Source organism: Cetorhinus maximus, chromosome 8, assembly GCF_964194155.1.
Source record: "Cetorhinus maximus chromosome 8, sCetMax3.hap1.1, whole genome shotgun sequence".
Classification (NCBI taxonomy): domain Eukaryota; kingdom Metazoa; phylum Chordata; class Chondrichthyes; order Lamniformes; family Cetorhinidae; genus Cetorhinus; species Cetorhinus maximus.
Window position 1 is genome coordinate 88,843,805 of NC_135886.1, and position 24,557 is coordinate 88,868,361.

The following is a 24,557-nucleotide window of genomic DNA, read 5'->3' on the forward strand; positions in this document are numbered from 1 at the left end:
TAGGCATGTTCCTCCGAGGCATGATCCCAATTTATCTCTCTCTCTCTCGAGGGAGAGAGAGAGAGAGTCAACACATGACTGACTAGTGTAGGTGGCACATCATAATCTACACCATACATTACCATGTCTCATCTGTTAACCGTTTATACTATACCTCTCCTGAAGTATACGATCCTACTTTTTAACTCTATGTCTTTAACCGTTTACATTACATTTCTGTAATTCCCTTTTTTACAACTTTTTGAAAATTCATTCATGGGATGTGGGCATCACTGGCTAGGCCAGCATTTATTACCCATCCCTAATTGCCCTTGAGAAGGTGGTGGTGGGGAGCCAACTTCTTGAACTGCTGCAGTCCATGTGGTGTAGGTTCTGGGCAATTCAGAGTCAACCGCATTGCTGTGGGTCTGGAATCATATGTAGGCCAGCCCAGGTAAAGACAGCAGATTTCCTTCCCTAAAGGACACTAGTGCATCAAATGGGTTCATGGTCATCATTAGACTTTTTAATTCCAGATCGTTAATTCCCTTTAAGTTCTTCACAATCAACTTACAACCTTATTGAGCAGCAATGTTGGCATACTTCTAGGGACCCTACAAAAAACAGATGATGGTCATAATTTGAACAGGTCACTGTCTTCCATGCAACAATCTTCAACCTTTTATTTAGAAGCAGTGGAAATTCTCAATTCAGAAGCTAAGGAAGTTTATACAATCAGCAGCAAGTTCCTATCTTTCACAGAAACACCATCCACTAGACCCCGGGTGGAGATTGAAGTTCTGAATCTCTCAGTTCTTCATGAAGCAAAGCCAGGGGTGGCAGATACAGAGGGAACTCCAGCAGACAATGACCATCCCCATGAAGACCTGCTGGACCTGAATTGGCTCTCCTAGAGAGTGATGAGGAAGAATCCCTTGCAGTACTGAGTGACCCCTAGGAACTTTGTAATTTTGTCTTATTCTTGACCTACCATTCCTTTGAAGGAATGTATTTCATAAATTCTTTCTGGTCTTCCACTTTCATTAACATTGATGGATTTTCAGAAATGCTTAAAATGTCCAGTTTGCCACACTGGAAGCATTCAGTGACCCCTGTTGGACGGTCCTAGTGTCTATGCCGGTTTTTCTTTCACGTCCTTCTACTTAGTTTGGCGGGCTTTCTAGTAGGTGGGGCTGCTGCCCATGGGCCTACCCAGTCAATAGAGTCACATTAGGCCTCGGAGCCATGTCAGATTATGGCTGAAGTCAAAGCTCAGAGTTTGGTCTGTGTCATGTGTTGAACCACCTGCTCAATAATAGGGTTCTGTGTTGGATTAAAATAGGTGTCAAAAGCTTTGAGTGAGTCTCAGAGACCACGGTCGACTCCTACACCCCTTGCCTTAGGAAGACATTGTATGCTACTGGACCTACTGCATAAAGAAAGGAACTAACTTGAAGCTCTTGCACCTTTACATGAAGACCTGATGTTGCTCAGTACCAAAAGAAAATGGCATTTCCATAACTCCCACTGCTGGCCTCTCTGTGGGCCCTCAGGACAGTCAAATTGGCAGGGTAAGGGCAGGGACTGCTCACCAGGTATGGTCATCATTGCCTCTCTGCAGTGTGCTGCCTCCTTCCGCCAAATTTTCTCGAGTTGCTTTCAAAGGTTTCTTCACCCTGTGGTTCCTTCAGTGACACTGATTTTTTTTTTACATCAGTGTCTCCACTGCTGCCATCATGTTCTGAGATGGGTTCTTCTACCTTGTACTCTGGGAATGGGACCTGGTTCTTAGCCAGACTGTAGATATACGCTGGTATCTGTTTAACACTTGTTTATTAGTACTGCCTTTAAATAGATTATGGAATAGGCATGTTGCTCCTAGGTATGATTCCAGCCTCCCTTCTCAAGAGTCCAACACATGACTGACTTGTTTCAGTGGACATCATCATCTATGTCATATATTAGCATATCCCATCTGTTAACCCTTTATACTACACCCATCAAATTATTTTAAATATTCTGAAAGGAACTGTATAATATTTGTTGGATATTAGTTTGAGCATGAGCAATACTTTCATCCAGATTTATTGTATGTTAGTACTATTTTTGACTTTCATTGACAACTCTGCCTATCCAATTCTGGCCTCCTGAATGAACATCACCAATTACCCCACTATTGCCAGCTATGCTTTCAGCTACCTATGCCCCAGGTTCTACAGTTTCCTCCCTAAATCTTTCTGTATCTCTAACGCTCCTCTTTTAAGACACCCCTTAAAACTTACCTCTTTTGGTCACCTGTCCTAATCTCTCTTTACAAAGCCCAATGTCAAATTTTGTTTGGTAACACTCCTGTGAAAGAGCTTTGACAATTTCCTACATTGAATGCACCATATAAACGCTTGTTGTTGCTGTTGTACGTATACCTGCAGGTCATTTGCTTCCCTTTTAAATTGTACCATTTAGTTTATATTGACTCTCCTCATTCTTCCTAGCAGATTTTGTCACTTCACACTTCTTTGTTTTATATGACATCAGCCAGGTGTCTGCCTATTTTACCAGCCTGTCGATTTCCTCCTAATGTCTACTATCTTCCTCATTGTTCACTACATTTCCGAGTTTCATCTCATCTGGAAACTTTGAAATTGTGCTCTGAGCACCAAGTATTGGTTATTAATATATATCAAAAAAAGCAGAGGTCCTAATGCTGACCATTGAGGAACAAGCATTCACCATTCTCTGTTCTGTTCCTTAACCAATTATGTATCCATACTGCCATTATCCCTTTAATCCCATGGGCTTTAACATTGCTTACAAGTCTATTATGAGGTATTTTGTGAAATGTCTTTATTTAGTTATTTATTTCCGTTAGATGGAGAAGTGTCCTGTAAAAATATACCCCGATTTTCTATTGTATACATACGCTATAATCTATGCACCACTTAGTATATGCCACTTTGTATAGAATGCCAGTACAGTAAGACTATAGAATATATTGTTTCTGCATATATCTGATCCCTCTCATGTGTTCAAAGCTAATTCATCTTTGCAGTTGACGTTTTGGTATAAAAGCTGAATCTGCTAGAGAGAAATAAATCTTTAACATGATTAAATGTATATTCAGCATTATGCTGGGTAGCTGGATAGACCTCACAATAATGGATGTGATTTATTAGAATTGTAATGAGAATCAATTATAAAAGTAAATGTTTGGTCCATTTAAAGGGTTTTCTGTCAATTAAGTCTCTGTTTTTTGATTTTTTTTAAACAAAAAAAAATTGTTAGTGAAGTTTACAGCACAAATGGAGGCCATTCAGATTTCTGTCGAAAATTGATAGCTTCCCAAAGCCATGCGTCATCCTTCGCTTCAAAAAATTATCTACCCATGCTTTTAAAAAATCCAGTGATGTCTGTTTAAGCTTAGATGAGACATTGCATTAGCCAAATTTGGATTAGTTCAAATATCAGATTCAGATTTATACTAATCCTTCAATTGTTTTGTAATATTTTGACAAATTCAATGTTGAGAATTACACAAGTTGGCATCAATTTATTTTCTTGTGCAAATTTAATCTCTTGTTCTTATCAGGTTACATAATTAGAATTTTAAATTAGAATAATTGTCCAATTTCCAAGAGAAATCATGAATTCAGTCTTAGTATGTTTCTTCATATGCTTGATAAAAACTGGCTAAGAGTTGAAAGATAGCTGTAACAGACAAAATGTTTCAATTTATAACAGCACAATATTGCTACTTTTTACATTTCATTAATAACACATTACTCATGAAGATGTTTTTTTGTTTTTTTGTTTCATATTTCAGGAAAATGGGCCATGATGTATTGATGTACTGTATCAAATTTCTTAAATCATCTATCCTTTTTAATGAGAGAATGAGAGAATTCTTGTTATTTTTTCTTTGTTAATTAGTGTCCCACTAATAAAATGGCAGAACACTAGGTTTTGAAGCATGGGGATGTGATTTAATCAGTGGGTTGTTAATTATAGAGGAAAATAGGAATTATCTGATCTCTTAAGAGGAATTGCACTAGTATCCATATAGAAAGTCAATAATGTTTAAAGCAATGAGGGCCAAATAAAATGCATCATGTATAATATTTAGAGTAAACATTTTAACAGAAAGACATATGTCATTCTTTACATAGATACCAATTCTGCAAATACCAACATTATACTTTATTCAGATGTATCCATGAGTTCATTGCCAATACAGAAATTTACCTATGAGATAATGTAAACCTTGCAACATTAATGAAATCACAGAACATGATTAAAATCGATATTATTATGATGATCATTCATTTTATCTCTTTAATATGAGAATTCTGGATAAAACTAAAGCAATTAAATAATCTTCTTGAAGATGGCAACTCATATCACATCTCTTACAGATTGAAACAAAGAAATTACAAATTGAAAGGTTGACAGTAATGATACAGAATGAAATATCACCAGACATAACATGTTGAAACTTTCCTTTGATTGCTACAACTGGCAGTTTAATAACAAGGTTGGACAATTCAATGTAAACGTATTACTTTGCAGAAAAGATTAATGGCTTCAAAAGAATTCTAGTTTGGAATAACTGTACCAAAACTGATGGAATGTTTGCAATAAGAAAACAGTATTCTTTACCAAATTGCCATTTGTCAAAAAGAAAGTAAGTTGGCAATTGAAAGCTTGTTAAGAAAGCAACAAGGGCTCATGCAGTTTCAAATGCAAACAGGTACGCACATTGGACAATTCAAGTATCGAGAGAAAAAAAAATCTGAAAGGTTACTTTCAGCTGCTACTCCTGTTGCTATGACAGCACAGTGGTGCAGATTGCTTGTCATGTAGTTAGTGCTTCGTTGAATGTAGCATTGCACAAGGAGATTGTTCAGTCAGTTATTAAGTCCATTTTTAGCTCATTTTCAATCACTTCATGCAGATATACAGGGGAAAGTAGATAATTGAAACAATTATGGCCTATAATTTAAATGCAACATTTTCTTTATGCAATATGGTCCAAAATTTTAACCTCCTTAGAAACACTATCCATGTAGACAATGTAATGCACTTGTGTTGAACGAAAATATACTCAGAATTGTCTATCAAATGGTTTATTCTGAGATTTGATTTTCACCAGCAAGTTTCATTAGTGTTATAAGTAATTAATTGCCTCATGCAGCTGGGGTTCCTGCGGAGTGTGCTGGGGCTGGGCTACTCACCACAATCATGCTGATGAACAGGCAACACAAAGTTTGTGTCCTCTACCATCCTGACTGGACAAACAGTGATCGCATATTGCAATCCTTACACCTGAAAACTGACACTATTGAATTTTTAGGCCTAGCTGTTCTACGAATACTTTATCCATGCCTAGGCACTGAGCATCATTTTTGTTTGTTGTCTGGCACTCACTTGGTGAGATTAAACAACCGAATGCATTATGAACTGTTGAAGATAGTGCAACAGCGTCACTTTCTCATTTTGGTAGTTAGTTACTTTTGAGAGTAACGGGGAAAAGGACCAAAAGTGAAAGCGGTATATCGGCAACAAATTACAAACCAAACAGAAGTTGAGCATTGATTCAGTAAAGTAATGAAACCTAGGGCTAAATTTTGCTGTCAGCGAGCAGGGGGTGGGGCCTGCTCGCCAATGCATAAAATGACTCGCTTTTGGGGAATTCCACCCCCCCTGCACCCGACCGCACAGGAAGCGCATAGCGCTTCCCGGCAGACGTCACGCTGGTCGGGCCTTAATTGGCCCGCCCACGTAAAATGGCGGCGGGGCCCGCTTCTCCGGTGGGGGTCGGCTCCCTGCCCGCCGGAGATTCGGTAAGGCCCGCCTGCCCGGAAGGCAGAAAATTCTGCCCCTAAGCTCTGGGAATTTCTCAGGAATTTCCCAGATCGGCCAATGTAACTTAGGCTGTAGATTGGCAGAATTCCACCCCCTGAGAGAAAGCATTGACAAAGTATTTGAGTTTGCACAGCGTGTTAAAACATGAATAGGTTTAAAGAAATGTTTTGAAATCATAGACCTTTTTGACAAGGACAACGGAACATTTTCCATTTAATTTATCCCAATCTAATTTTGTTTCTTCCATTTTCAAATATAAAACCTTGAACCTTCAGCGAGCATGAGATAAACAATATGATAAAAATGTCTCATCACATCTATCTGCAGTATAGATTATACAGGGATGCAGAAGTATAAACATTTATGAAACAATTGTTATTCACCTGCTTTCAGTTCTTTGTGCAGCAATAATAATTGAGTAGAACAAGGACAACTTGTATTTATATAACACCTTTGGTGTAGTTCAGGATTCCAAGGTCTTTCAGCGGACATCTATCCACACAAAGGATATTAGAATAAGTCAGCAAAAGAGGTAAGTTTTGAGGAGCATCTTAAAGGAAGAAGAATTACTTTTCCAATGGCTGGTCCTCTTCCAATGGAAGATCCTGGTTGTGATCTACCCATCTGACAGCCATTCAGCCTCTCAATCCATCTGGTTGCAGCTGTGATACAGAAAAGTTTTTTTAAAAATCAGGTCCTCCTATTAAATTTGGTTGAACCTCCAGAAAGCCCTTATTTTCCAGATGCTAAATCACAGCCCACATGTGCACCACCCACACACACCCCCAACCGCACCCTCCACCGCCCGCACCCCCCCCCCCCCCCCCCAAACTCATAGAAGCATAGAAAATTTACAGTTGAAAAGACAACACTGCCCATTGTGTCTATCCTGGCTGAGAAAGAGCTATCCGATCTAATTCCATTTTCTAGCTCTTACTCCATAGCTATGTAGGTTATAACACTTCAAGTGTATATCCAAACAATTTTTAAATCCAAAGAGGGTTTCTGTCTCTACCACCCTTTCAGGCAACAAGTTTCAGACCCCCACCATCTCGGGGAGAATTTCATTTTAAGGTGTATAGGGTTTTCATTTACTTATGAGAGAATCTTCTTTCACATAATGTTATACATTATAATTTGCCTTCAGCTAAGACAACACTGCCTCTCAAAGCATACGCAAATGATTTTTATTGATGGTTCAGATTATCTTGAGGCAGCAATACTGCATTCTTCTTTATATTTTTGCCAGCAGATTAATTTAGCTACCTTCTGAAATGTCAATCAAAAAGCCATTAGTCAATTCAGAATATTAGGAGAATCATTACATATTTAAAAGAATTTGTGGTCCAGTGAAAGCAAAATACGCCAAGTTAAGGGTCTGAATAGGGTCACCTCCTATAACCCTCTGAGATCTCTACACTTCTTCAGTTCTGGCCTCTTGCACATCCCCAATTTTCATCCCTCCATCATTGGCGGCTGTGTCTTCAGCTGCCTAGGTCCTTAGCTCTGGAATCCCCTCCTGAAACCTCTCTGCCTCTTCACCTTGTTGAAATTTGGAACTTCATCTTGTCCTTGAAAGGCCGCTCTTAGTATTTTGCAGGTGGTATGTTCTGTTTGCTGGTTTGTCCTGTATTTTGTATCTCAGAGCAATGCAGAGATGATACACTGCAGGTCATATGTGTGAAGCAAACTTAATTACAAGAGTTTTAAAATAACTCTGCATAAAATGCCTGCACTCTTCCTGAAGCTCTAACTTAATTATTTCCACTTCTTCTCTGCAATGATCTGATTCTTACACACAGCAGTTGCTTCATGATCTACTAGTTGCTACTCTCATTGGAGGGTGTTGGGTGGAGGTAAGTGGAGTCCTTTTTGGATTGCGATAGTTCCAAGTAGGCACATATTATGATAAAGCACCAGAAGCAAGTTAAGCATTTGAGGTAGGGCCATAACTTCCAAGCCCCAGGGCAACACATGCGCTGGGGTTTAGTTTCCAGGTACTATCTCCTGGGCAATTGTCCTGTGCTGGGAAACATTCAGAAATGTGATTTAAATCACAAACTTCAGGTGGTTCCAACTGTGTTACGGCAACAGTTACCCAGAAAAAGTTAGAAGAATGAAAACCACCTCTAGCTGCTGGGTAACTATTTACAGACCCACTCTGAGACCATCCCCCCTCCCCCACGGGACTCCCTCCACCCCCTGATCCCCCCCAGGACATCTCCCACCACACTCCCCCTGCAAGGGACATCCCCACCCCCCACATGACTACCGCCACACCCGCACCATACACCCCCCAAGGGACACCCCCACTACCTCTCTACGACTGCACCCCTCCACAGGACTTTCCCTATCCCTCCACTACCCATTCCAATGAACACCCTCCCAATCTCCACAGGACTGCCCATCCAGCCCCCACTGGACTCCTCCAACTACCCTACCCCCTCGGCCCAGCCTGACTAGCACCCACCCCACCCAGGCCCGACTCCTGGCTCTCCCCCTGTCCTTCCCTCCCCACCGACCCGACTCCCCGCCATCCCACAAGTCCAGCCAGACTCTGCTCACTCCTGCAGGCCCGGCCCGACGTCCCCCCCCCCACCTGACCCCGCACCAAATCCTACCCACTTACCTTATACACATACCTTCTCCCTGGCTTGTCAAAGACCTTTAAACTTGGCCGAACCTTTAAACTTAATCTGGTTTATGGCAGCTAGTGCTATACAGAAGGGGGCATGGCTCACTTATCTGTGACTGAGCTGCCCTCGATGCTAGCCCTTGGAAACCCACTGCGCTACACAGGTCTCGCCCGGCCTGAGTTGGGAGGTTGGGTGAGACAGGAGCGGCTGGATTTCAAGGCAAGTAACTTCTGGTGGGGTGGTAAACTGACTCAATTGCCACTCGTTATGGACCAATAATTTAAAACCCAAAAGCAGGCAAGCGCACTCTACCAAAGGCATCATTGATGATTGACCAGCTAACGTGGTTAAAGTATCTATTTCCATTCCTTTTCACTAGAAGGGTGAAACTTTGTGACCATATGCCATTGGCCTGGTTGTGACACAGAGGCAACCTGTTGCAAAATTGCAGGCACACTGGTTATTTTCCCATTGCTTTCAATAGACATTACAGGCAGTGCACTTGTGATTCATTTATGTCCCCTACTGTATGCACCTGTGGATGCTGTGAGGAATTGGAGAGTTTCACCAAACATGTCGATAACTTGGCTATTTTATAATCAAGATGTCCAGTTTACTTTTGGAATGAATTGATTAAATCATAATTCATTTTCTTTCTTCAGTGCTTAGATTTCACTGTCAGGGAAATAGTTTGAACTTGCAGAATGACAAGCTTCTATTTGTCAGAGCAGGACTTGTTTACATCAGACCTCCTTCATGATGCGTAATGTGACAAAAAAGTTGCCATGTTCACATGAGATAAACAACAATTGATTCAAAATACGGAAAGAAAAAACATCAAAACACCTCTTCATCTGTACCATGAGATTCATAGAGGTTACAGGAGGGATAATTCATGTTGGGAGGAATCCTACCAGAAAAACAGAGGCAGATTCCGAGGGGTTGGGGGGGTGAGATTTTGAAAATGATGCATTGCATCAGCAATCTGATGGGCTCCCACCTCCCGTTCCCACCTCCTGTCGTTCTTCTCAGAAGCAAATGAGCAATAGAAGTGACTATCTACCTGGCAGTGACAGGTAGCCATTTGCGCCAATTATTTGGCCACTTGGAGCGAAATTGGGGACATTGTTAGGATCAAAGCAGATGGGCCCTATGCTGTGAAGCCCAGCAGGATCCTGGAGGTGGTGTCCCAGGGTAGCCAGCTGCCTGCAAAGCATTCTTTATTTATACCCCCACGGAACTGCTTCTGGCACTGGGCCACAGCTGTGGCTGCAGGCCATTCTGTGGAGGGCATCCCCTTCCACAATGTTGGTCTAGCAGCTATGGCCACAAATAATTTTAACCTTTTCCTACATTTTCGGAGAGAGCCTTACATTTTCCTGCTTGCCACAGCACCTGCCACCCCTCTTCCCATTCACCCAGCCACGTGCCCGTCCCGCTTGCCATCCTTAATTAGATGACACTCCCACAGGCGGCCTTTTAATGGGCTGCCTCCAGTAAGATTGCGCAGGAGGATTGGCATCTGCAATGTGGTTGGACCTGATTTTGGTCCCGATGTCTGAAAATCTTTTAAGGTGGCAAGATTCTGCCCATTTTATGCATCATGTTTTTCAGGTCAGAATGACAATGCTGTGGTCTTTTTAAACGTGCCAGTAAAGGTCAGCCATGACCTCGGGTTGAAAGAAATGAAGAGACAAAATACAAAGGATTACTTTGAGCAAAACCTTTATTTGTAATGCCTGCAGAAGGACTTGTACATCCAGCTAAATAATCACACTTCTAAATTTCTCTGGCATGCAATTATTTATTCTTTACAATTTTTTCTGTCAGTAAAAGAATGTTAGGTGCATGATACTCTACTTAATAAGCTGTATTTCTAATAATATATCTTGCTGGCGTGTGAAATTAGTTCTTTGACCTTATAAGTAAAATGCTTAGAAAATGTCAGCTTTATTTAAAGTATTTAAATGTCATTTGTTTAAATATGATTAGAATGCAGATCATATCTTTTAAATTTACAATCTTTAATCATGGTGTATGGTTGTTGAAGTAGTCTGTTACATTCCCAGTAGTCTGCCATATGTGAATCTGCATGATCGTGTGGTATATTAGGCTTGCGTAAGGGTATCGCGATTTAAAAGTTGCATTCAGTTCCTGATCAAAATTGTGGAACCTGAAAAGGAAGAAAGGAGCAAGAACAAAAATATTCCTTATAGCTTAATTCTCAAGAACCACAACACAGTCATATCACAAAGAAATTCATTCTTTTTCATGACAACGTATCACTCTCTGCAGCTGAGTTTGATCTTTGCTAATCTTGGTGCAAAGGTTCTGGAGTGGATGTAGAACATGTTGATAGAATATTTAATCACATTTAGCAGGGGCTGACTATTCCTACCTCCACAAAAATATAGATGAGCAAATGTCAGTAAGTAGTTTTTTTTTCATTACTGTTACAGACAGGGGGGTCGGAGGGTGGGGGCGGGTGGGAAAACTGAACTCCTTTATTTTTCTTGCTGCCTGTCCATAATCAGAGGTGTTTTGATATTTCATAAGTTGTGGCATGTTTCCCCAAAATCTCTGTTTGTGAGTCCATTTTTAAAAGTCACTCACAGTAAACTATCTTTAGGGTTAAATCAGAAGTAAAGTTTATTCACACATTCATAATCGGTGAATGGCCGCAACTTCACACACGCACATCAAGCACACAATAAGAAAGCAGGAAAGAGAAATTTTTACAACTATGAAAAAGAAAAAGCACCACAGATGTGGATATCAGTTCACATTACTGCCAGAGGCCATAAAGTCACAGTCTGGTGAGAGTTCCTTCACAGAGGAGCTACATTTCAGCTAGCTGGTGAAGGATTTTGCAGAATTCCTTTAAAGTCAATGGTGATGCAGCAAGATGAGGTTGGTATACAGAGACTTGGTCTGCTTGGCAGATGATGGGAGGAATCTTCCAGAGAAACAGGGTTTGAAGAGGCTTAGACTTGATGCAGGCTGTTGGTCCACCTGGAGTCCTGCTTTGATGTTCACAGGCTGGAGTTTAAACAGCAGAGCTGTGAACTCGAAATGTGATATTAAAACTTTCTAAAGGCCAGAAGCTTAGGTCAGGTGATGTTGCCCTTAATGAGTCAGTTGCAGGCTAACAAGCAGTTTATGGTCAAAATTCATTGTTCACCAGAGGAGATAAATTATGGTCTGTAACTGCTGTTGGAAATTTCCAGAATCCATAGCCAGCTTGTGAATCATGTGACCTGTAGCAGCCATATTTTGGATCAGCAAAGTCCACTTTTTAAATAAGCAAAAAGTAAGGTTTGATTTAACAATTTATGTCTTAGGGACATGACAGTTACTAACGGTCATTTATGAATACATCATAAATACATCAGCGTGGTGTGTTCAGCTTCAATTAGCAGTGCTGGGAGCAGCCTGAAGGCAGGACACAGTTGCCAAGGGCCCTTTGAAAAGGTGAACAGCAGCTACGATGGAGTTCTACACTGGGCCTGAAGCTGGGAGTTTGGTGAGGAAGGGGCTATTAAAGATCAATTTCTCTCTAAAGGCTTGTCGTGGTGGGCAAGTTCAGGTGCTGCACGGGAGTGTAATCATTGGGTGGGTGGAGATGCAGGTCAGATAAGATGATCAACTGAAGGTGAACCCCAGCAGGCAGCATTCAAAATGCTCAGGACATTGAGGTGAGTATGACACACAAAGGATACATGGGGGTGGGAGAGTGCTTCACGAGGCTCTGAAAGGCCCTGCCACGCACACACTTCTCTCTCCAGAATCATTCATTGGCCACTACTCCCTCTGCAGTGGCAGAGGACAAGGTTGAGTGGTAGAGGCAAAGGGACTCGGAGGGAGAGGACAGCCTCTGAGATTCCTGAGTGGATAACCCAGGGGTGTCCAGCTGCTGCTCCCCCTCCCTTTGGGTGCCCGAGGGCCCCGTCCTGACTCCTCGAGGGGAAGGAGCACCTGGAGGGACGTTGAGGTGCCCCATTTCTCTCTCGCGTTGCCACTGCAGGAACTCAGCCATGGCCCCCGCAATGGAGTGCAGGACTGCACACATCTCAGTTTTCTGATGGACCAGGTCTCCATGGCATCCGCCATTGTCCCCATGGCGACCTCCATACACGCACATGTGGGCACCACGTCATCAGAGAGCAGGCAGATGCACTCGTCCGACTCGTGTGCTACTCTATTGAAGGCTTGCAACACCTCTGTGTGATGTTCACACACTTTCTGCTGACTCTCCAACATGAGTTGGAAGGTCGAATCCAGAGGCTCATCATCTGACTTTGGGCTCACAGATGCCTGATCCCCAGCTCGGGAGCTCTCACTAACCTGCCTCCTCCTGTTGCAGACATGTGTCTGTGCGGTCACCACCAGATTGTTAACCCAAGCCTGCTGTAGATCTAGGTCCCACTGAGGTGTGTGTCTCTGTGCTGGTGCAGGGTGTGGGTAAGTGCTGTGATGGGTCTTCCAGGCTGCTTATTTCCAGCTCTTCAAATGGACGAGGAGTCCTCTTGACTGGAGATGAGAACCTGGATGGAGCTGACGGACTGACTGGCTGAGGGAATTGGTCACTTGGCAGAGCTCCCTGTGAACCAAAGTAGTGATAATTAGTGCATGGCAGCACAGTCAAAAACAGGAGATAGAGCACTCAAATTTGCAATGAGACAGGGATGACGTGGTGCAGGATCCTCATGTGGGTGTCCGCTGCTGACCTCACTGTCACTGCAAGCACGGTCCACATCCTCACCAATCAGCACAATGATGAATCTCCTGGAGAACTTCCAGGTGGATAACTCGTGGTACCATAAATGTTTATCATAGACTGAGATGCTGTCTATGATGCTGATGTGGTGACATTGTTCAAAGTACTGCCTCAGTACGGTGTTACTTGGAATATACTGTGGCCATCCATCCAGGCAATATGTGCAAATTTGCACTCAATTCTCATCTTTCACTTGACCTCTCAATTCTTGCAACTTCCTCACTGTTGCTGGCAAATATTGAGTGGTTAAGACTGTGAAAGCCTCGACTTCCCCAACTTTATGGGTTAGGTTCAAACCTTACAGGATTTCCTGCTCAACAAAGAGCATTCCTGGTTCTGAATGACATATAGGGCAGAAGTTTGCCCTTGATGGGCTGGCGAGCCCCTCCAGCTTGGCGGCAGGCAGGCAGCTGATCGCCGCGCCGAAGCAGGCCCCACCGCCATTTTAAGTGGGCGGGCCAAATAAGGCCTGCCCAGCAGGCTGCCCAACGGGAAGCGCTATGCGTTTCCTGTGCAGTGGGGGTGGGGGGGGTGGGGGGAGGGGGAGGGATTCCCCAACTGTCAAAGTGTGCTCTTTCACTTATGCACGTGGAAGAGTGCACATCTCCCTGAGACTAAATGCTGTCTCAGGGAGAGCGCTGAAAGCTTTATAAACATCAAAAATAGAAAAATAAAAAAATAATTAATATGTCTCCCTCATGTGACAATGTCACACGAGATGGGACATGTTAACAAAGACCACATAAACTTTATTAATTTTTTACAATACGGACATGAAACTTCATCCCGCCAGTGGATGAAGTTTCATCAATAATCTGGAGCCCGCTGGGGCTCCTGGCCTGCCCGCCAGCCTTAAGGTTGGACGAGCAGGTCTTTAATTACTTTAAATAGCCTGTCAATGGCCTGTGTTTAATTTCCCAAAGATTACTGGTAAAATTATGATCAGGGAGGTAAAGTCCAAAGACATAGTGAAACAATGGGAATTTGTATTCAAAGGAGAAAATATGTATAAAAGAGCGAAGGCTGTGAGTAAGGGTAAGCATTTTAAGATCTAACAAGTGTGAAAAGCCTTCAGCATCTACGCCTCAAGCTGCTGTCTAAAACTAACTTAAGTTGCGAAAACTCACTTTGAATTGGATTGTTCAGGTATCAGGTTTCTTTGCCTGGGTGTTTTAAAATCTATGTGTCTTACTGTTGCCTTAACTGGAGTCAGATTAATTAGGGAATTTAGAAGTTATTATAGTAGTAATTTGTAGACATATGTATGTCCTTAAAATCATTTCTCTCATTAATCAATGTTTAATTTAGTTTTATAAAGACTTATAAAGCTCGGTGGTCTTATTACTGCTGAATTCAAAGCCCGCATCTCGAAACATACAAATTGAAAATAGTTGTGGCAGTTGTCTCAAACTTCCTCTGGGATTTGAACAACTCAGCATTTACCATCAGCTGTACCATAACATTCCTTCACCTGGCCTTTGATGCCCTCTCTATCACAATGTAGGAGCCGGTCTCTTTGTTCACTCCCTGCCTGGTCAGCATGTCACCTGTGATGCTACTGTCAGCATATAACAAGTGCTAACCTGGTCCTTGTTATTCTTACTTGCAAGACCCAAAGCGTTTCAATAGTGAGTAAAACACCTTCTCGAGTTTTGCCATTGCCTCGCCTGTCTGGGGCCCTCTGCATTCTGAAACAATTCTGGGAGAAGTAGGGTAGAAATCATTGCTCACCCTGGGTTGAGTTGCCCATTTCCCACACTGCTTTCTGTGCTGGTCACTGGGCTGCCCTCGTGGTTTCCCTCCCTGGTCTGTTTTATGGGTAGACCTCAAAATCCTTCGCCCGCTGCTTTCTGCTGCTGCTGGACTTCTCCTCAGGCTATTTTTTTTTATACTGTTTCTCTGTGGGTGTAGACATTGCTACCACCACCTGTTATTGTTGCGTTCTCTTGAAAGGTGACATGTATTTTACTCTTACTAAGAGATCTGGCTGGAAGCAAAGATCCTTTCTTCAAACACTTTTATTTACATAATTAGTTATATACAAGATTACAGAACATTAGGATAAAGCTACTGCTTTGCTCAGATTCTTCCTACTCTTCTCTCTGAGTGACATCATTATGACTATAATGCTATTATTAGGGCAGAATTTTCCCCCCGTTGTGGGGGGAAGTTCAGGAGCAGGCACGTGGAGGCGTGCCTCCGATCAGTGTCCCCAATTGAGGGCGTGCTGCCGTTTTACACGGGCGGGCCAATTAAGGCCCGCCCAGTGTGACGTCTGCCAGGAAGTGCTATGGGCTCCCTGTGCGAGCCTGGGGTTGGGGGGGAGGTAATTACCTGAGGCGAGAGTGCGCTCTTTCGCGCATGCACGTGAAAGAGCGCACTCATCTTCCTGAGTCTAAGTGCTGCCTCAGGGGGATTGGCTTCACATTAAAAAAATGTTAAAAATAGAAAAAAGAAAATACCCTGACATGTCCCCTCATGTGACACTGTCACATGAGTTGCAACATGTCCATCATTTTAGTTACACTTTTATTAAAAATTTAAAAACCTACATGAAACCTCATCTCGCCCGTGAATGAGGTTTCATGCTTTTTCCAATGCCCGCCAGGGCTCCTGGCCTGCCCGCCAACCTTAAGATTGGACGGGCAGGTCAATTAATAATGTTAAGTACTTTGTCAATGACCCCAATAGGCCATTGACAGGTCGGCAGGTGCACAGCTGATTCGGCTGAGCCCCCGCCGACCTGAAAATTGAAATAAGGCGGGGTGATGTCTGGAGTTCCGCCCGACGTCATCCCATGTCATTTTACACGTCGGCGAGCTGGTCCCGGCCCTGCTTGCCGACCGGGAAATGCTGGCCTTAGAGTAGTGTTAGAGTTAACCCTTTACTACACAGTATCCCTAATTTTCCAAGATACAGCAGTACTATACAGTGAGCTGTACAAATTGGATATTTATCATTATTACCAGGCACTTCCTGTTCAGTAGCTTTTCTTCAAATAATTTTGAAAGCTAAAGGGGAAAGATACAAAGATTCATCGAAGCCAAATATATTGGGCAGAATCTTGCCCTCGGATGGCGGTGGGCCATCCGACCGCCGCCATTTTAAGTGGGCCGGCCAATTAAGGCCCGCCCAGCGGCATCCCTGATGGGAAGCGCTATGCGCTTCCTGTGCGGGGGGGAGGAGGGATTTCCCATCTGTCAAAGTGCGCTCTTTCGCGCATGCACGCAAAAGAGCGCACTGCTCCCTGAAACAAAGTGCTGTCTCAGTGAGACCAGCGACAGTCCAAAAAACTTTAAAAACTGCAGAAATTAAAAAATTATTAACATGTCCCCCTCATGTGATAATGTCACACGAGGTGGGACATGTTAATAATAAACACTTAAAATTTATTACATTTTTAAAAAACAGATATGAAACTTCATCCCGCCAGTGGATGATGTTTCATGAATAATCTGGAGCTCGCCGGGGGGCAGGTATTTAATTATCTTAACTAGCCTGTCAATGGCCTCAACTGGCCATTGACAGGTTGGCGGGCGGACAGCTGATTTCACTGTCCGCCCGCCTTCCTAAAAATTTAAAGGGAGGGGGATGACGTCGAGGATTCCTCCCAACGTCATTCCACATCATTTTTCCCTTGGCGAGCGGGCCCCGCCCCTAAATTGCCGAGGGGAAAATCCTGGCCATTAATTTTTTGTCTTCTGCAAAATACGGAGAAGCTGTGGGCAAGGCCTGCATTTTCTAGAGGTCAAAAGAATAATGTGTGCCTATACATCTGTTGCAGCTTTTGATCTGTGTTCTATGAAATAAAAATAGCGTGCTAGGATAAGGGTGGGAGACACATAGGTAAGAGAGAAGGAAAGAGAAGGAGGCAGTCGGAGGCAGTCTGAAATAAAGGGAGCTTTCTTCATCTGGTGTAAAGTCATATTTAAAAAAAAACAATTAAATTTTAAGCCAACTAATGACCTGAATCTGTGTTTTGTTGTCAGAGTCAATGCAAATTGTGTGCACCAATGAGATAGTGATACTGAGGTCTAACAGCTGTGAGACATGGGGGAAGGATTTTGTATTTTGGGTTAGGTCTCCAAGGTCAGGGCCAAGTGAGGGTCCCTATGCCGCGCTGTGTAGGGAACAGTTATCTGACATGGATATTGTCTGAATTGGTCAACTAATAGTCAATTAAGGACATTGGGCAGGTTCTAGAAGCCAAGAGGCCAGTAGAAGATCTTCCAACATAGATGGAACTGTTGCCTGCAGTTGCATGTAAGGGAGCGAGAAAGCACCTCCATCTTGAGGCACCCTCTCAGCAACTTTAAAAGAATTGAAATAAAGAATGGCCACATCTACTTGGCTGCCATTGTGGAAGGGGTTCCACAGAGCGGCCTGTGAATACAGCTGTGACCAAGTAGGCGGGGAGGGCCTTCAAAAGCATTCTGGAACATTGGCTCCTGGTTCTGTGGCCTGGAGGCTGCCTCCAGGCAGTTGCGGTGCTCTTGATGCTGTGGGAGGCCCACAGAATTAGCTTCTAATAATTGGCCTTTAAATTATCTTAACAAGTTACTTGCCACTTGCAGCCTCCAAGGAAATAGTTCAGGAGTGGGATGGTGCCAGCAGACAGGCATGCTTCCAGCCATGCAGAATTACATGCCCCTCTGCCTCCTCTCCATTTCCCATACTGGGGAGAAAACCCTATCCAGGGAGGGGGAAACAACAGAGAGAAGGACGATAAGTGAATTGGACAGCTATTGCTATCCCCTATTTTTAATAATTTGGCTTTTTCAAAGTTGAATTTTGAAAGTGAACTAAGTATTCTTCGATGCAAATAAATATCTGAAATATCGACAAGAACTGAAAACAGTAAAACTTGGGAGAAAAATGGTTAAAGTCCGCGATAATGCGCCCATACAAGATCTGTAAATTTGCTTTGATAACAAGAATTTGGATATATTTTTAAATGGAGGATGAAGACATGCCACAGATATCATCGGCAGGATTTTACGCACCAGCCTGCAACCGGGATCTTCCGGTCTCGCCGCAAGTCAATGGACCTCCAGCTGGGGTGCCACCTCGCCCTGGAGTCCCACCTGCAACGGGGCCGGAAAATCCCAGCCCATAAATGATATGTCATCTTCAGTGAACAGCTACATGTCCAAACTAAAACAAGTAAGAGCTATACAAATGAGAAACTCTGGATTACAAGGGACTTAAAAGAAACAATGAAGGAAGGACAATTTGCATTTAGTGTCGGGGACTGAGACAAACTTGATGGACTAATAATCAAGGTGAGAAAGGAAATTCAGAAAGCGAAAGATGCATATAGACACAGGCTGCATAATTGTTTTCAGACAAATAATCCCAGATATGCATGGATGTGTATGCAAAAAAGGTCAGGTTTCACATCGAGAAAGAGAAATAATCCCTTTTCGTCCACAGACAATCCTCGTGATGTTGCAAATTAATTGAACGGATTTTTAGCCAGTTTGAAAATGATGAATTTGAGGAACATGTGATTTTTGCAGCAGGCTTCACTTTGTTAATTAGAAGGATCTTGTGTTACTATCAACAAATGGGAGGGAGGGAAGCACTTCAAGTGAGTGAATGTACAGAAAGCAACAACCCAGAGCAGATGAATGGAAAAATTCTGAAGGAATGTGCTCATCAGTTGACAGTTCCTTTCTCTCTGGTCTTTCAGAAACCATTTGGCACACATACTGTTCCTTGCTGTTGGAAATCAGCCATCATCGTTCTAGTTGCTAAGAAGTTGTGGCCTGCTGAGCTGAATGATTACCGACCAGTTGCACTTACATCGATAGTCATGAAGTGTTTCAAGCGCATTGTGTCAAATCATCTTTTAGATCCTCTTGTTTCACATATTGAATGAACAGTTAGTGTTTGCCTGTCAATTTCATAAGTCAGTGGATGATGCTGTTCTGACCTTGGTGCATTTGATCCAACAGCACACAGATAGATTAGGCAACTATGCTCACGCTATCTTTGTTGATTTCTCTTCAGCTTTTAGTATCGTGCAACCATTCGAGCTTATTATGAAATTGAAAAACCTTGATGTCAATCCTACTCTCCTACTTTTGATCAGTGATTTCCTTCACAACAGGATCCAACAGGTGTTAGTCTCTGGGATTTATTTCGAGCCTGTGTTAATGAATACTGGATCTCCTCAGTGCTGTGTCCTTTCATCTTTGCTTTTCTTCTCCTACATGAATGATTGTCAGTCAGAGCACAATGACATAATGATTCTGAAGAATGCTGTGATACCTCGATACCTGTGGGTCTTATAAGGAATAACAAAGAAATGATAGGAACTTGGTGGAGAAGCTCATAAAATGGTGCAATAGCCATTCTCTTAAACTGAATGAGAACAAGACTAAAGAATTAGTTGTAGGCTTTAGGAAAAAGCCAGTTAATGATATTGTTCCTGTGAAGATTCATGATGTAGTTAGTAATTATTTCAATATCCTCAAGTATCTGGGTATCAAAGTGATGATAAGTTGAATTGGAGGGAACAGTGTACAGATGTGATGGCCAAGGCACATACGACTACACTACCTCAGAAAATTATAATCCTTTCAAATAGATCTCACAATCATGAAACTCTTATATACAGCTGGAGTTGAGAGTGCTATCCTTTTTGGATGTCTCTCTTGGTATCCTGGTACAATGTCTTAGGAAAGTAGACTCTTTAAGGTTACAGAGATTAATCAGGCAGGAAGGCTATTTGATGAGCAGATCTTTCTTGAAGAAATCAGCTCTCGAATAATTTTGATGAAAGTAAAGATTGTCATGAACATTGAGAATCACCCCTTGTCTCATTTCAACTGCTGGGTGCATTCAGGGGAAAGGCGACAAGCCCTCAGATACAGGGCAATCAGTTTCTGAACGCATTTGTGCCCTTCTCTATACAAACATTTAACAGAAGTTTACGTAGAATCATAGGAAATAGGTGCAGGAGTAGGTCACTCGGCCCTTTGAGCCTGCTCCACCATTCAATATTATCATGGCTGATCCTCTATCTCAACGCCACACTCACGTTCTCTCACCACACCCCTCAACACCTTTAGAGTCCAGAACTCTATTTCCTTCTTAAATATATTCAGTGATTTGGTCTCCAGGTCCTTCTGTGGTAGAGAGTTCCACAGGTTCACCATCCTCTGAATGAAGAGGTTTCTCCTCATCTCAGTCCTAAATGGTCTACCCCTACCTGAGACTGTGACCCCTTGTTCTAGACCTCCCAGCCAGAGGAAACATCATCCCTGCATCCAGTCTGTCCATCTCTATCAGAATTTTATATGTTTCAATGAGATTCCCCTCTCATTCTTCTAAACTCCAGTGAATACAGGCCTAGTTGGCCCAATCTCTCCTCATACGACAATCCTGCCATCCCAGAAATCAGTCTGGTGAACCTTCGCTGCAGTCCCTCTATGGCAAGTATATCCTTTCTTAGATAAGGAGACCAAAACTGCACACAATACTCCAGGTGTCATCTCATCAAGGCCCTGTACAGCTGTAGTAAGGCATACTTGCTCATGTACTCAAGTCCTCTTGCAATGAAGGCCAACATACCATTTGCCACGTTTACTGCTTGCTGCACCTGCATGTTTGCTTTCAGTGATTGGTGTACAAGGAAACCAGGTCTCTTTGTACATCAACATTTCCCAATCTATCACCATTTAAATATTCTGCCATTCTGTTTTTCCTACCGAAGTGGATAACTTCACACCTCTCCAATTTATATTGTATCTGCCATGTATTTGCCCACTCAGTCAACCTGTCTAAATCGCCTTGAAGCCTCTTATCACCCTCCTCACCACTCACATTCCCACCAAGTTTTGTGTCATCAGCAAACTTGGAAATATTACATTTGGTTCCCTCATCCAAATCATTGATGTATATTGTGAACAGCTGGGGCCCAAGCACTGATCCTTGCAGTACCCCACTGGTCACCCCCTGCCACTCCAAAAAAGCGCATGTATCCTTTACACCTGTTTCCTGTCTACTAACCAATTCTCAAACAATGCCAATATATATTACCCCTAATTCCATGCGCTTTAATACTACACACTAACGTCTTATTTGGGACTTTATCAAAGATTTTCTGAAAATCCAAGTGCACTGCATCTACTGGTTCTCCCTTATCTATTTTGCTAGATACGTCCTCAAATAACTCCAGTAGGTTTGTAAAGCATGATTTTCCTTTCGTAAATCCATGTTGACTTTGTCTAATTCCGCTGATATTTTCTAAGTGTCCTGTTTCACATCCTCTTTAATCGACTCTAGTATTTTCCCTACTATTGATGTTAAGCTAACCAGCCTGTAATTCACTATTTTCTCCCTCCCTCCTTTTTAAAATAGTGGAGTTACATTTGTCACCCTCCAATCTGCCAGGGCTGTTCCAGAATCTATAGAATTTTGGAAGATGACGACCAACACATCCACTATTTCCATGGCCACCTTCTTTAGTACCCTGGGATGTAGATTATCAGGCCTTGGGGATTTACCGGCTTTCAGTCCTATTAATTTTTCCAGCACTATTTTTTTAGCTAATACTAATTTCCTTCAATTCCTCCTTCTCACTAGGCCTTTGGTTTCCCAGCATTTCTGGGAAGTTATTTGTTTCTTCCTATGTGAAGACAGAAATAAAGCAGTTGTTTAATTGCTCTGCCTTTTCCTTGTTCTCTATTATAAATTCTCCAGTTTCGGACTATAAGAGACCTATGTCTGCTTTTACTTTCCTTGCAAACTTACTCTCATACTTAATTTTTCCCCTCCTTAGTCAATCTCTTGGTCGTCCTTTGCTGAATTCTAAACTGCTCCCAATCCTCAGGCTTGCTACTTTTTCTAACAACTTTATACGACTCCTCTTTGGATCTAATATTGTCCTTAATTCTGTTTGTTAGCCATGGTTGGGCTGCTTGTCCCGTTGTATTTTTGCACCAGAAAGGAATGTGTAACTGTTGCAATGCATACATTCGTTCCTTAAATATTAGCCATTGCCTATCCACCGTCAAGCCTTTCAATGAAGTTCCCCAATATATCTTAGCCAACTCATGCCTCAAACCTTCGTAGTTTCCTTTGTTTAGATTTAGGACCCTAGTTTCAGATTTGACTACTTCACTTTCAGTCCTAATGAAGAATTCTATCATGTTATGGTCACTGTTCCCTAAAGGACCTTGCACAACACGATTATTAATTAACCCCTTCTCATTGCACAATACCAAATCTAGCATAGCCTGTTCCCTTGTCAGTTCCTCGACATACTAGTCTAAAAAACAATCTTGTACACACTCCAGGAATTAATCCACCACAGTATTATTACTAATTTGATTTGCCCACTCTATATGTAGATGAAAGTCACCCATGATTATTGAAGCACCCTTGTTACATGCATCTCTAATTTCCTGTTTAGTGTCATCCCCTACCTTACCACTACTGTTTGGAGGCCTGTAGACAATTCTCACTAATGTTTTCCACCCTTTATTGCTTCTTAACTCCACTCAGACTGATTCTACATCTAGAATTTCTAAGCCAATATCCTACCTCGCTATTGCACTGATTTCATCCTTAACTAACAATGCCATGCCACCTCCTTTTCCTTTTTGCCTGCTCATCCTAAATATTGAGTACCCTTGGATATTCAGTTCCCAGCCTTGGTCACCCTCCAGCCATGTCTCCGTAATCACAATCATGTCGTACCCAGTTTCTATTTATTTTCACTGTTAATTCATCTAACTTATTGCGAATGCTCTGTGCGTTCAGATACAGTGCTTTTAGTCTTGTCATTTTCACATTTTTGTACACCTTTCTTTGTACCAAGGCCCTATTTGCTGCTAGCCCTTATTTCCTCTGCCTTCCACTTGCACTTTCTACTTTTCTGACTTCCATTCCTATCTTTATTTCCCTCTATTGTGTCTCCATACTTGGGTTCCCATCCCACTGCCAATCTAGTTTAAACCCTCCCTCACAGTGCTAGAAAATACCCCCGCGAGGATATTGGTCTTGCTGGAGTGCAACTTTCCAACTTGTACAGGTTCCACCTTCCCCAGAATTGGTCCCAATGCCTCAGGAATCTAAACCACTCCCTCCTTTGCCATCTTTCCATCTGGTCTATTCTCCTATTCCTAATCTCGCTAGCATGTGGCACTGGGAGTAATCTTGAGATTACTACCTTTGAGGTCCTGCCTTTTAATTTATTTCCCAGCTCCATATATTCTACTTTCAGGACCTCATCCCTCTTTTTACCTATGATGTTTGTAACGATATGGACCATGACCACTAGCTGTTCACCCTCACCCTTCAGAAAGTCCTGCAGCTGCTTAGTGACATCGTTGACCCTGGCGCCAGGGAGGCAACATACTATCCTGGTGTCATGTCTGCAGCCACAGAAAAATCTGTCTATCCCTATTATGAGAGAATCCCCTATTGCTATTGCTCTCCCATTCTTTTTTGACTACCTTAAATACATTTCCATACAGACAATAAAGTTCAATTGAATTGAAATGGATTGGAAGAGAAAGTTGGAGAGGAAGGAAAGAGTGAGAATTGCTGAGGGTGAGGGGTATCACTCAGTTCAGCACACACCCTTCGAAGGAGCAAGTGGAAGTGGAGGAGACATGTTTACAAGGTGACCAAGTTTGGGAAATAAATATTCCAGGGTAAACAACATTTCAACAAGACAGGCAAAATTGAAAAGGAGGAGGGGTAACCCTTATAATAAAGGATGACATAAGGACATTAGTAAGAAAGGATCTTGGCTCAGAAAATCAGGCCGAATCTGCTGGTGGGAGAAGTTTATAGCCCTCCTAACAATAGGTTTATTGTTTGACAGAGTATAGACCAGAAATTATTGTTGCTTGTAACAAAAGCAATGTAATATAGACTGGACTGATCATATTAGCAAAGGTATTCAGGAAGATGAGTTTGTAGAATGCTTTTGTAACAGTTTTCTGGAGCAATATGTTGTGGAACCCACTAGGGAAAAAGTTATTTTAGATCTAGTATTGATCAATGAGGCAGGGCTAATTAGTAATGTCATAGAGAAAGATTCACTCGGAAATAGTGATCATAATATAATTGAATTCCATATTAAGACCGGGATTATCCGTGCCCACCGGTGTGGGCATGTTCAGTGGCTTGAGCGGACAATATGGCATGCTTGGTTTCAAAACAGTGTGAAACCAGTTCACGATCACCCGCTCAGCCTGCCAACGGCGGACTGCATTCTCCACTATCAGACGTCGGGAACCTCATTGGAATATACCAGCATATCATTATTAGGCCAGCCTGCTGGAATC